Here is a 15,002-nt window from a genome sequence, read left to right as displayed (position 1 = left end):
AATTTTGCCAACTTTATTCTTCAGGTCTCTGATAATTTCCGAGACTTCAACGCACCATACACTACACCATATATTTCAGAAGCCAAGTCCCATTGTAAAATCAAACATAAAAGATTACCATGGCGTAAAGCGCAGATGCTCAAAGAAAACAGGGTCGTGTGAATTGGATGCGCAGAACCCCAAACGGTCCAGATTTTCGTCTTGAATGTGGCTTAGGCATTTGCATTAACTATAAATGTTTGCACGGGCATACAGTTTCCAATAGAGTTCCTCCTTAGAGAAACAGTTTAAACAAATCTACTCTAAAGACCTCTGCACTTCTTTCTTGTTATTTTTCCCCAGAGAGTAACTGCAATAAATTTCAGCCCCATATCCCATTTCACTACGGGAAACAGAAATGAGCAAAATGACTTTCAACAAAATATTTACAAATATTCTCACAAATAAAAATCTGAGGAATGACTTTGCTTTTCTTTGCTGGTCCTTTAATTCATAAACACCCTGGTTAATGCGTTTTCATCCCTAACCACATTTGCAGGACGTAAAACCTTCAAAGTGCAAACTCAAATTTTTCATCCCAAATTCCACCGCAGAATTAAGTGAATGCCGCACATCATTCAAAGCCTCTTCTCATTTTCAAGACATTTGGAGAAGCATTTTTAGTTTTATAATCGAACTCATGGGAAAGAATGACCTATAGCTTTAGTATGAGAGATTTCTGTAAAAAAAAAAAGTCTTTCACTCTCTTCAGACTGGAAGAAACAACTAAAATTATTTTTTAGTTTATAATCTATATTTTATTTTATAATATGAAATAGTATTTTTCTGCTTTTTTCCTGTCTTCTACAAAACGGGGGTTTTAACTGATTTTTAGATGAGCTCTATTCTAGAGGAAGAAATTCGTATTACTCAACAGGGGCGGGGGACACACACGTCACTGAAAAGGACGGTCTCCTGCTGTACCGGCTGCTGCTGCTGAGGGTTGGTATCAAGTCAATAAAAAGAAGCAGCACAGCAGATTCGGTAAGAGCAGGAAAAGACTATCTTGTCAAGCAGGTGCTTTCTATCTAGGTGGACAAATGCGGATGATTTCAGCCAGCCTGGCCACTTCAGGAGGGTCCGTATTCAGCGTGATGTACGATCGTCACACAAGGTGAAAAGGCGACTTGCTTAGTCACGAACGGCAAAACCACCGAATATTCAATATTCAAAACAAACATGTAATGAATGTGAAAATCAGGAATGAAATACAGGTTGGGTTTTTCTTTTGTTTGGACTAAAATATCCAACAGCATGCCAGTGCCCTATCACGAACACATCTTATTAGTTCATCCCAAGCATTTTTTCCAAAATGGAGCCATCCTTTAGAGTAATATTCAAGTTTTCACCTATATTTCTTTCATATAGTCTTCATAGCGAAGGCATAACTATTAAGCTGACATCACCAGTTGAGTCAGCTGAGACGACAGCAAATACTTAAATTCACCTTTTTTCCCCCGTCTCACGTACTTCTGAAAGCCGGAGCATCCTGCCTATAAGTAATTCTGTCTGCCGCTGCCTCCCGATGTATTGTAACGGAGTCATCATCTTACGCAAACAAGTAGCCCTGAAAAACGCCAAGCTTCATCCCAGTAGCACCTCTGGCCAGCTGGCCCTTGGCGGACGCATTCGAGCGGCGCCTGGGGTCCGTCACGGCGGGTAAGAGCACAACCGTACTCATACATACAAAAGTGTATGTATATAAATATATATATAAGTATATATAAGTGTGTATATATAGAAATTACACGTATACATATATAGTCATATATTTATTATTTATATATAATTATTTTATTATTAGCATATAGTTATTTATATATAGCATACATAATATATATAATATATATAATGTGTATATATATAATATATATAAATATATATAATGTATGTATTTTTATATATATATATATATATAAGTATATAATATATACTTTTTTAAAAAAAATACATCCCCCAGTTACACACAGAGCTGGGTACTAGCTAACTGTACGAACCAGGACCGCGCAGCTCAGGAAAAGTTAAGTGCAGACGATGCACTTCTGCGCTGCTAATTATGATCACTACTCAGACTTTATATTCACATTTATCCTGCCTAATGATAAACAGATGTTTTAATAATGGCTAATCACAGTAGAGCTTTAAATGTCAATAAGACCCTTATAATCAGGCGTGAGCATCATCTCCTGTTATGCTTAAAGTCCTCTGTAAATGTGTGAGAGGGTTACTGAAGGAACAGTGTGAATTCTGTAAGATTTGACGATGTTAACAGCTTTAAAGAGATATATTTAAGAGTGCCCCGAGATGAAAAATATGTTTATGGGATGTACACCACAAAGTCAATTCTGCCCTGAATAACTGAGTGAATAACAGGTACACAGAGAGGTAACGCAGGGATTTTCTTGTCCATCCCTCTGCAAAGAGGGTGTGTTGGATGCTTGCGGTAAAATTTTCCATGAAGCATGATTTCAGGAGAATATCTTATTCTCTGACTGCAAGAATTACAAGCGCAAAGAAATACGACAAATAACATTATGCGAACAGAGTTTCCTAAGACTATGCAATAATATAAAATATTACACTGCAATGAAAGTGGCTCAACTGGAGTTATACTACAATTAAAGTCTACTGCCTTTTTCGCACTTTTTCATAATAAAATGTTACAGATGGGGTTTCGTTTTATCTTTGTAAACAGCACATAACGCAATCACCAAACATCCTAGAAGCCACCAAGATTTTGGCTGGCACGCAAAAAAAGTAGCAACGCTGTAAGGCAACAATACGCATGCTCACAAACTAAGGTGTATTATAAAATATATACTGTCCTATACACTCCTCCTTCGCTCTGAAGCACAGATAAAAATAGGGATGCTCAGGACTGGGACGTCCAAATGATTCATTACATGATAAATAGCTCTTCAGGTGAGGGTCGCGGACGATGCTGGGCATTCATTGCAGAATATTTTAATTGTGTGTTAGAGACAAGCAATCCCATCAAAAGGAGGATTAGGTGCGAGCTCCGAACAAAGACACTAGGTAATTAGAAAAACACGGCTAAAGCAGAGAGCGGTTAAATTAACCTCAGCAAAGGCACAGCTTCTTACATTTACACAGCAAGATTTCCTCCGAGAAACGGATTCATCTGAATCTGAAACTCCAGTTGAAAGTGAGTTGGCGCAAGGGCTGAAACCGAAGCCAAATGTTCCTGGATAAAGAAGGGAAGAGCAGCGAGAGCCCAAAGCAAAAGAATTGCGATTTCATGGGTCAAAACTGGACAGGGGTGGAGATATTATCATTGAGGTTTAAATTTGACGTGTTCATCGTGGTCAATACTTACTTTCTGATAACAAGTTGACTGAATATTTAAATCAATCATTTCAGTATACGAGTCGGACCCCTCTCTACACCCAAATCACTGATTTAAGCAAATGGAGAATTTTAAATAAACAATTTCAAACTTCTTTTCCAAAACGAAGTTTTCTTCCTATTCATTTACCTGGGCAACCTATGAAAGCATATCCCATTTTAAACAGGGGAAAATACGTCCCCCCAGGGACAGAGAGTGCCCAGCACGGCCCAAAGCTTGGGCTACGTCCCAAAGCTTGGGCTATGTCCCGGCTGGTTTACGCCCGTCCGCTGGCTCCCTCGTGTGCCGGGAGGTCTCTGAAACTGAAGCAAGGCAAGATCAAGGTGTTTTGGCCGGTTGTAAAGGATCGTATGTGCACATCCTTCACGACGCAGCGCAAACCCGATGGATTCAGCAGCTCAGACCCTCTCTGAGAGCTTTCTCCCCGGCGAAGGCAGGGCACAGTTTCAGGGTAATGCAAAAGAGGAAAACTAAAAGCTCATTTTTAGGTTGCAGCCAGCCTCGAGCTGAACCCACGGGTCTTTCCACCGCCCGACGGGATTTCCCCGCCGGCCCGTGCGCAGCCGCAGTCCCGCGGGGCCACGCCGGTGCTTTGCACTGCCGGGTCGGAGCCGGAGGAGGGACGCCAGGGACGGCAGACGGGCACGGGACACGGCGCCGCGGAGAGGAAGGCCACAAGGTCGCCTTTCTCCTGCTCGGCTTTGCGATCTTAAAAGACGTTAGCAACATTTTGGCTTCGATATGTCTCCTTCTGAAACCGTAGCACCGTGTTTTAAACTGCAATTTTTACCTACCTGGTCTTTACCGTATATGCTGCTATCAGTCACACAGTGTTATTCTGGTGTCAGGGGTAGAATACATGTTTCCGTAAAGGTCAGAGAAAGAATTCAGATTTTCTCCGTTTATTGCACTAAATAATAGGGACTATGTATTACTGATCCTCTCCAAGGCTTAATTCTCTTAATTTTTTATACTTGTCACCGTGTTCCCAGCCTGCTGACAGACGAAGCTTTTGCTCATTTGCTTCTTTTCTTCTTGTGGACCCAGCAGCTGAAAAATCCTGAGCTTCAGGCTCAGATCCAAGCTGTCCCTTTCCTCTCTATCACATGCAAAAGCAGTGAAATGGGGGAAACTGCAAAGTTTTAAATGAAAAAAGTATTTACAAAAAAGCAACAGAAGTTTTTTATGTGTTATTCTGTATTATGATCTTAAAGGTCTTTTCCAACCTTTGTGGTTCTATGACTCTATGATTCTCTATGTTAATACAGCTGGGGAAGTCCTTCAGGTGCAGCTGCAAAGAGGCACCTACACACAACGCATCATTTTGCGTATCACTACTGGAGAACCATCTTCCCAACAGAGATCTGAAGCACGGCTTGCTTTTCCACAAAGCCAGGTCAATCACAAAATGTGATTAAATGTGATTTAACCTCAGCCAGTGCAGCAAAGTTTTATCAGTAAAACATTAAAAGACGCTTTAAATCCTTAAAATCAGAGCAATCACCAGACTAGCGCCCAGATAGGTGCGTTACTGCAAACTGATAGAAATGCAAAACTCGTGCAGCCCGCAATCCTTTAGCATCTTTCCAAGTTTTTACGTGCTCTGTGAAGGCTTGCCACGTTTTTCAGGGATCACCGAGCGAGTCACCCTCAGGTCAGGCGTTTGCTGGCGGCGCTACCGACCCCGAAACTTTTTATTGCCTTGCGCTGTCGCCAGAACTCATCACCTCGCTTCTGCTTTCAGGCTGTTCAAGCCACTGTTCATCTGCCTCGGAAAGCCTCGGGCAAAGGAACAGAGGCATCTTCGCGTCCTTCGGGCCCTTCTGGCAGCAGCGGCACGTTAAATTTCCACTCTAATTTGAGCATCCTCCCATTTGGGTTTGATTTTGCAGGGATTATTGTGCAAATCACCGTCGGCAAGAACACAGTCATTTCCAGCTACTTGCGTTTTGTCATGTATGTTGTATAAGGCCATGATGAAAAGCACATTTAACTAAACCAAAGGAGCACACTGAATTATTTTACCCCACCAGACACACTGTGGATTATGAAGGAGGACCCCGCAGACTCCATTTCGGGATACGGCGTGGAGTGACACACAGGGGACGTATTTAACAGCTGGAGCAAGAATAAATCCCTCCAGTCTCAGATGTTTCCGTTTCAAGTTTCTAGCAATGACGGCACGGGTACAATGACGACTTCATCCCGATGCTATCCATTTTCTCAATAGGTCCTTTCCTGGAACTCCCCGGGGGGATTTTGCCACCTCATACCGTGCAAAGGAGTAATTTTACATTTGGCCAAGGAAAGATGCAGCGTTCAAGCAGAGACAGATAAGCATTTAAACATGCTTTTTCTTCCAGTACAGTTTATATCCGTGTGCTCCTAAACTGGGAGAGTTTGTTAAAAATAATGTTTCATAATAAAAAAAAAGTGAAAACATACCCACAGAAGCAGGAGAAAGAAAAAACATAAATTGCATTTTCAGGCCAGAGCTGTAGCTTTTCCTGGCACAGAGAGCGCGGGACAGGAATTAAGAAGAATCAAGAAGAAACAAAAAAAGAGGCCAAAAGCTTCCAGTGGGCCTAAAACTAATCCTAGCAATGGAGAACAGGATCATTTTGGATGGCCAGGGCGCGGTGCAGAAGGACGTTCAATGCCGGCATTACGGCAGCGCTTCACACCGTGCAGGGAATTTTTGGGGTGCGGTGTCAGGACGGCAGCAGGACCCTGCAGCCAGGGTCCTTCTCGTGGTGCTGGGCTGCAAACCGGGGTGTTTTGCCCGCACGGTGGCAATCCTGCCCTGCGGCATAGGTGCAGGATGAGGTCGTATCATTTCCACCTACCTCTCTGTGGGCTGCCCACGCGGTAACGGTCTTTAAAGCCGGGGTCAGATACGTACTTTTATGAGTGCCTGAAATTATAGTCACATTACTGCGACCTGAAGTATATGTAGAGCCAGATTTCACCTTCACTGTGATCTTTTGCATTTCTTATTCCCGTCTCCCTCCTTGAGCTTGACTAACCTGAGTTTTGACGTCAAAAACGTCCGCGTTGCACGCACGACAAAACCCCACTGCGCAGGAGTTCCTGGGCTGTATTGCTCACGTGGAGGACTGAGGGTAACTGCTGTTCAAAGGCAACAACTGTTTCAATACTCGAGATCTTTCCAGGCCATAAATAAAATTAATTTCTGATTTGGATTTGCATCATCTTTCAATAAAAAAGAGGCTCTGCTTTGCCACGGGAGGGTCCACAACACCACGCTCAACCTGCCCCAGCCCTTCCCCTCGGCACCAGACCCCATCCCAGCGCGTAACGCTGAGGAGGGGAGGCAAGGAAATCCTCAACGCTTCGGCACGACTGCACCCGATGTTTACAGCAACAGACGCTCCTGCAGGTGTACCTGGGATTACTCGTCATTAAGGAGAGCCAGCAATCGCGCTGCGCCCGTGCACGTCACCCCTAACCCTCCCGGCAGGCGAGGCGGGACGCTCACCTCCACGCGGTGTAGATACAGGTGAGGTCATCTTCCCTTCGCATGAGAGAAGCTCCTTTGCTTTTGAAAACCACACACCCTTTGCACTTCCACAGTACTCAAAGTACAAGCTGGTCCTGGATCACACTCTGGAACCGAGACTGTTGCAGACTTACAAAAAAAGGGGCATTTTTTCATACCGTATACCTGGATAACACACTCAAAACCAGATTAACGGGCAAGTCTCAGAATTGGATCACTTTTTAAAGAACTGGGTTTGGCTACTGGTTAAACACTGGTCTCAGTGGTGATTAATAACATATTCAGTTTATGTGAGGAGGAAACAAAGCCGGAAGGACGTGACTCGATGGAAGTTCTCCAGATAGCTCTGCTTTTGCTACAATAAACTATGAAGACCCCAGACATCCCAAGGAACTGCTTATACAGCACGGGAATGAAACATGCTTGGGTAAGTTCAGATATGACTAAAAAAAAAACTGATGGAAATTGTTATTAACAAGCTCTGCTCTTTTTCCACCAGAATAAAATCACCTCTAGTATTAAAAAGTCAGTGAACCATGTTTTAGGGGTTACATTAGCGATGAAGACATCTGGGAAAAACTGGGGCAAACAAAAGGAAACACTGCAGGTGTACTGTGGGAATGACTCAGTGGAAATTACAACCACACTTTCTGTTCATCTTTAGTAAGAAACCAGTAAATAGAATAACGCTGTTAGTATTTAATTACAATTCACGAAATTCACCGTTGGTTTTACTCTGGTTTCAGGGTGTTATGCCCGAGAACATAGGCTGACTCCTTCTCCCGCTGAAGTGACTGGGCTCTGCGGAGTCATCAAAATGCTCTATTTAAAATAAAAATTAAAGAAGGATCAATTCATCCCATTGCCCCTGTTATGCTGTTATTATTCTCTGAAGGAAGGGATGCACTTGGTGTCTGAAGGACACCAAGGGGAGACCTTGCCCATTTGTGCTATGGGCTGGCTGTCCCTGCCCTACATGTGAGTCAGGGGAAGAGCTGGTCCCACCCCAAATATCTCCTGTGTCTGCCCCAGGGAGGTCTTGATCCTCCCTGTGAAAATCCTGTAGCGCAGCAGGAGAGGAATGAATATGTATAAAGAAACGGCAACGGGAGTTTAGCCGGCTTGTGAGAGCCCCGAGGCCCTTGTAAAGCTTCAAGCCAAACACTGGTTGACTTCAATAGAGAGGATTTCACCCTTACTCCTCCATCATACGGCTTACAACCTAAAATACACTTACACTTAAGATCTGACATTTATCAGCTAGTGCTAAGTACAATAATCTGTATTAGATACTACGTAGGATCCCAGGACTTTTCTTGCCAGAGTGAGCAGAGTAATCCAACCTCCTGCCCTAATACCCACCTTCACCCAACATTTCAGAGAAAACTACGTGTTTCCTGATGAATTATTCAGGAATAACCCCAGACTGGGTGTTTTTATTAATTTAAGGCCCATAGGGTTTGGCTGAGGGTATGTATTATATTTTTTTTTTTTTACCTAACGTAATTCCCAATCTTCCTATTGCCTTCCAAAAAGATCTCAGTCCTCTTCTGAAGACTTGTAACTTCTTGGCCTTAATGAAAAGTTGTGACAAGGATTAATTAAGCATTATGAAAGTCCTTAAATGTATCAGGGTTTTTTCACTGGAATCACAAAACACCCACATCATCTGTACTACAAAACCTGCTAATTAGATGTCCTAATACGCTCTTTTTAAGCTAACTGCTATTTTACACAACCTTTACTGTGCCATCTCTTATTCACTCTTCTGTATAAATGTAGTTCTACTCATCTTACATTCCTATGACACAGAAGTTTTTCTAGGTTTTAATTAAACTTACCTTGTATGAGCAAGAGCTCACAAACTACTCAAGAAATTGTATTCATTATAGTATTGAACTTCCATATAAAAGATGAAAGCTGAAATAGTTCCTTAAAGCGGTTTAGGAAAAATCTATTCAGAACAATTTGAAAGCCACAAACAATACTTTCAAGTACTATTTTGAGTTTGATGGCGAGTGATGTGCATTAGGTGAGATTAATGGAAAACCAGCAAGGGTCTGAGGCAGGTCAGAAGCCTAAAATTTAGTTGCTCAAACAACTAATTAAATGCAATGAACTCAAGAGGGGTTGAAGTAAAATGTCTAGAATTATCACAGAATCACAGAATCACTACGTTGGAAAAGACCTCTAAGATCATCAAGTCCAACCATTAATCCAGCGCCACCATGTCCCCTAAACCATGTCCTGAAGCGCCACATCCACACGTTTTTTGAACACTTCCAGAGATGGCGACTCCACCACCTCCCTGGGCAGCCGGTTCCAATGCCTGACCACCCTCTCAGTGAAGAAATTTTTCCTAATATCCAATCTAAACCTCCCCTGGCGCAACTGGAGGCCATTTCCTCTTGTCCTATCGCTAGTTACTTGGGAGAAGAGACCAACACCCACGTCACCACAACCCCCTTTCAGGTAGCTGTAGAGAGCGATGAGGGCTCCCCTCAGCCTCCTCTTCTCCAGACTGAACACCCCCAGTTCCCTCAGCCGCTCCTCATGACTTGTGCTCCAGGCCCCTCACCAGCTTCGTTGCCCTTCTCTGTGAAAGGAAAAGGAGAAAACAACCCAAACATCTCATGGGGTTGTGAGATTCAGCCTGGGACGCATCACCTCATTGGCATACCAAGATCACAAAAGCGTTACGAAGAAACTTTGTGCCTAAGAGTAATGAGCAAAGTAATATATTCACATTTTAAAAAGACCTACAAATCAGTTCTAGCTCGTTGCCTAAAGGAGCCCCAAGATCAAGGAAATTGAACATACCCAATTAAAGGAGGTATCTTAATACTGCCCTAATTTGGAAGAGAAGGCGTTGATAAATCAAGAAGCCAGCTTGGGGGACCATTAAAAAAAGCAACAGAAAAAATAAAAATAAAGAGATGAGGCATCTCCGAGAGACTCCCCAATGTGGAAACCAGTCTCTTGCAACAGAGGTGGGGCAGTGCCCAGGGTCTGTATTTTGGGAAGGGAGGAATTGCTCTGCTGTTAGCAAAGGAACCTGGGCCAGAAGAATTGTATGGGACTGTGTGGTATAAGGGCAAAACGAGAAAAGGTCCTAAAAGCAGATGAAAACCCCAGGCGGCAATAGCTGTGGCTCCTGGGGTCTGACCAGGAACGCTGCCAAGAGCTTTATGGAAGAATCTGTTCAGACAGCATAAATACGTCCCACAAGTTGTGCGTTTCTTGAAGTCTTCAACGCTGGACAAGCGCCCCTTTGATGGTCCTCCTGCTGAAAGAGCCTCTTTCATACTTCTCATTTGAAAAATACACACGTTTTGGTGTTCACCCTGAAAAATTATCTTGGGAAGCATAGTGGCTTGGGTCGCCAGTAAAAAAACAAATACAACAAGCGAGCACGAAAACACAAGCCCACAGGGCAGAACCTGGGGTTAATTTTTAAGATGATCTGCACAATTTTAGAGCTAGTTTGATTATTTGTAGGGTGTAAAGGTTTGAACGGAAGATTAAAGCCAGCGGTCGGTATCCTCAAGAGACATATGCTTGAAAATGGCAATGGGGCTGAGTATTTTAGGAATGATTCGAAAATACAAAAAATATTTAATACTCTATTCAAAAGTATCTCTTTAAGGATACAGGGCTGCCAGATAATGTTTCCTTGTTATAATAATAAAAAGAAGCACACATGTAATGCCTTTTCTAAAAAGAAAGCTGAAGCAATAATTATGCCTCACAACGTTTGTGGAAGCCATAAAGTGCTCTATATTGATATCACTGGAAGAGAGGAAAGTGTCTCTGCTGCAGCTGGTAGAAAGCTTTGCTAAGACTTCCACTCTCCTGAATTCACCAGTTCTCCAGTGGACATGCCCATCCCTGCACCTCAAAAATGAGCATTGGCTCTTTCATTGCTCCATTACCACCCAAGGCAGTGCTAACCCCTAAAGCCAGGTGGGAGTCACCCTCCTCCTTCTGCAGAGTCGTCACCACAGCTCCAGCAGTCACGGAAAAAGGGGAAAAAAGTGGCTTGAATGTTTAACTTCCCAGCAAGCCACAAAGCGATGAGGTCCTTTCCTCCATCCTCACTCCAGGGTCTCCCACTGAGCTTTGCAACAGATCTTGATACTAAAAGACCTAAAATGAGCAGGAGTTTCAGCTTCATCAGCCGATTCTTTTCTAAAGGACAACATCGCACAGGTCCAAGAAATCTATTTTCCACTCTGACTCATCAAGAACGGATTTGTAAGGAAGACAGTTTTTTAAAGAGCTGTTCACATATAGCAAAATTAATGCTACTTTCTAAAATGTAATAAACCATTATTTTACTGCTTTTTTTTTTTTCAGCTCTAGGTGCTACTTGACTATTTAGCTACAAAAGCAGCTTCTACAGCCAACTTCCCATAAAGCTTATTCAACCAGACAGATCAGCATGAAGCCACGTGGAAATCCATTTACACAGCCAGATACTCTCACTTATAATCCTGCACCGCGGGACGCTTTAATTCATGAATAACAACAATAAGAACGAGAAAAGTGCCATATACGCCTTCGCTAGGTGTAACTAATTTACCAGGGACACCTTTCTGGCAAGATGCTTTTTATTGATTGAAAAGCTTAATTAAAGAGGCACATAGTATAGAAGAGATGAGTGGGTTTTTTGGGTGGGTTTTTTTTTTTTTTTATGTAACAAAATATCCCTGTGCTAACTTTCTCAGCCCTGGTATGCATAAAAAAATGTTACAGCTCCAGCAAACAGAGTTTGCAGCAGGAGCTAATGGGATCCCCGAGGTCCCACTCACGTCTCCCAGGTCTTCCCCTGGGGTGCATCACACGGCTGGGTCTGGAAAGCAGTGTCTGCCGTACGCTTGGCTCCGGACTTTCCAAAAGGAGGATGACACCACTGGTTTTTAGAGCTGCTTTGTAGCTTTTACGGAAGGGGCTTTGTCATACATGTTTATTTCTTTTACGTACGAGATGGTTCAAGTGTATGTCTTGAACTTATTTTGCTGCTGAAGCTCATAGCTGCTTGCGGAGGCTTTTGATACACAAATGTAAAATGTGCTCTGAAATGATGGCAAAAAAATAGAACTATAAAGGAAAAGCAAAACCGTGGTAGACCGTATGAAAGCAAAGTAATGTAAGGAATCTCTTTTTTACATGATGCTATTAGTCGAATCAGTAGCAATCTTACTCTGCTAAGCAAAAGGACACGCATGTAAATGAAGGATGCATTTTTGGAGTGTGTAATACTCAGCAAAGCGATGGAATAAACTATTCTGCGAATAGTCTAAAATCAATGACAGCTGAGCCCTATAGCCCACTCTGCAACAATGGCCCTGGTAGGACACAAGAAAATGGAAATATTCACACCACCGAGATACCTGCAGATTCCTGACTAAGAGAAAGGCAGAGCCAGGGCACAACCCTTGCCCGAGAGCCGCCAGGCTTCAGGGCTGGTGCTCCCTTCTCCAGCCGGGACATTGGTTTCATCGTGAAAAAGACACCAAGGAAAAGGGATGGATAGAGAAGTTATTCACCTTTCAGGGGCTGTAAAGAAAATACCATTCTCACGACAAAGCCGCGACATGTTTTGAACCCGTCTACTTAAATTCCTTCTGCACCTTCTCTTCCTTTTCACTACAAGCCGGAAATGTTATTTTATACAAGACCTTTAATTACTGTCTGTGATGCTGTTAGCAGAAAAAAAAATTTTTGTTTTCAAACCCCATTTAAATAAAAATTCACCTGAGTTTCTACCACTAGTCACATCAACTTCAGTCAGCACATACTTGACCAAGTACAGCAGCAGCAGACTTTGTTACCTTCCACCGTATTCAGCTACACGTTTTCAGCAACATTCTGCATATAGTTCTGAAATTTAACTTAGTACAAAATTTCTCCATTGCTGCCATCTACAAAGAATGATAAACTTTCAGATATGAGCTTGAATAACAGTATTTTGAGAAATCCAGAAAAGTTAAACTGCACCTTGGCAGCGCACTAGGAATATTAAGCAACTAGAAACTTCAACAACACAACAGCTTCTCTCTCTGTGATTAAAAAGAGACAGGTCACCAACTAAACTTTACAATAATTCCACGTTTTTGAACTATTTCCTTATTTCCCAACAGCAGCATTTCCAACGTAACGATTAAATAACCCATCCCCAACCTGCTCCCTGCTGTCTCAAGCAACGAGGATTAAAAGCTTTTGCTTCGCTGCAGCAAAATTCCTGAGTTCCTGGGTCTCGCACAAACCCCGTCGCACAAAAGCTCAAGATTTTCCTCTCTTGAGCATTAACTACTTGCAGGAAGCATAGTTCATAGCACCTTGTCCCATCAGCTACCACCTATATCTAGTTACTTTGCATTCGCTTTTTAAAGGGTGTCTTATGGATGCCATGAGAGCACCGAGAGGCTCAGAGCCCCCCGTTCCTGCTGCCCCGTCGCCTCTCGCTGCCTGCAGAAGTAACCCCAGCCATAATTCTGTCCATCTCCCTGGCAGTGCCCGAGCTAGCAGGCAGGGTGTCCACCTCGGCACGCTCTTCCCCACGGCCCAAGGGCTTCCCCAGTTTGGAGATACCCCCTCCTACAAACCGCTTCACCTCCTCCCCATGGGGCAAGCTGGCCCCTGGAAAAATGACTTGTTTATGTTTTGGCACTGAAAAAACTCTTTTCTTTTCCTCTCAATATTGCTTTCGGAGAATCTAAGCCATGTATAAACCCTGTGGTGTTATGCACTGGGTATTAAAGATCTGTCCTAATGGTTTAGGTGTGCTGAAATAGCATGGAGTCGGGTGCAGAGTACGGGCTGGATTAACGCCTCTGCGTGCCACATCCACTCCCCAGGGTTACGTGTCTCTGCCCTCCGGAAAAGCTGCGTTTTGGGAGGGCTTCATCTACTGAAGACATTAAACACCCAAGCAAGACTCCATCCACAGGAGACATAGGTACCTGAGGTAGCAAGACGTATCCGAGATACCTGCACGGAAAAAGGCAGAAGACCCAAAGGCAGACGCTCGTGGTGTAATATAACACTTACAGATAAAAAAGGGTACTGAGAAGCACTGGTTGTGCTGTACAGAAGTGACCCAATTACATGACAAGATAATAGTGTTCTAACACTCCTTCTGAGGTTTAAGCTATGACTCAAGTACTCGTCTTCTCTTTCTTTACATCTTCTTTTCTGTACTTCCAGTCACTGCAACTTCTTTCTCCCCTCATCAATTCTGACACCTTCAAGCTGTTACGTGCCGAGCCATGGGAAGAGCACACCAGCTACAGCGTTTGGCTGGGGGAAAAAAATACAGCAGCTCCGCAAGCTACTGCAAACCAGCTATCGATAACCTCCATATCCATACACCAATAGAACACTCAACAAGGGGTGCGTGAGAATCTTTCTGCTCTCAAAGAGAAGGGAATGTGCCTCGAGACACGTGCAAGCCAGGTAATTCAGTCTGCCTCTACTTTTTTTCCCCTAATTTTTAATTATTAGATGATTACAGGGGAATGATCATATATGCTTGCCCTGGTCATCATCATCTTTACATCACGGATCTGCTGCTGGTGATACCTGGGTAACGCAGGGCACCCGGGATGGCCATCCTCACCCGCACCGGTGGCAAAGCACCATCGGTAAAAGCTGGGATCCACTACACTGACAGTAGGGAGAAAATCCTGGGACGCTAAAGCTTTTTCTTTCGGCTCCCACATGACTGCATAGAGTGAAAAATTGGTAAGCTTTTAATAGCTCCGTTAATTCAACAGCAAATGCTGGCGTCTGCTGGTGCAATGCCTGTGAGAACAAGAAATACAAGTGCAGCTTCACTTCTGCTGGCAGAGAGATTTCTGTATGTTCTTGACCAGGCTTAGCTCTACAGAGTGGGATAGCTGGCCTAGCAAGAGTCAGAAAATCCCCCTCGCTCGAGCTGCTTCACCATGCGTTTTGACAGCACGTTTACTTTAACAAAGTTTAACAAGCAATCACATTCAGGAGTCTATATTAAATTTTATTCAGTACCAGAGTTAATATTTTGGGATATAATTATTCAACAAATCATTGCCT

General features: G+C 43.3%; 1 protein-coding gene across 2 annotated transcripts in view; it reads right to left on the bottom strand.

Moving 5' to 3' along the window:
- Nucleotides 1–15,002, bottom strand: part of PRKG1 (protein kinase cGMP-dependent 1) — a gene marked incomplete at its 3' end in the record, with an annotated part of 511,845 nt that overhangs the window by 189,791 nt on the left and 307,052 nt on the right. The window lies entirely within an intron of this gene.

Source organism: Phaethon aethereus (assembly GCF_964289735.1).
Source record: "Phaethon aethereus genome assembly, chromosome: 7".
In the NCBI taxonomy this organism is placed as follows: domain Eukaryota; kingdom Metazoa; phylum Chordata; class Aves; order Phaethontiformes; family Phaethontidae; genus Phaethon; species Phaethon aethereus.
The sequence above is the reverse complement of the archived record's forward strand: the minus strand, read 5'-3'. Positions and strand labels throughout refer to the sequence as shown.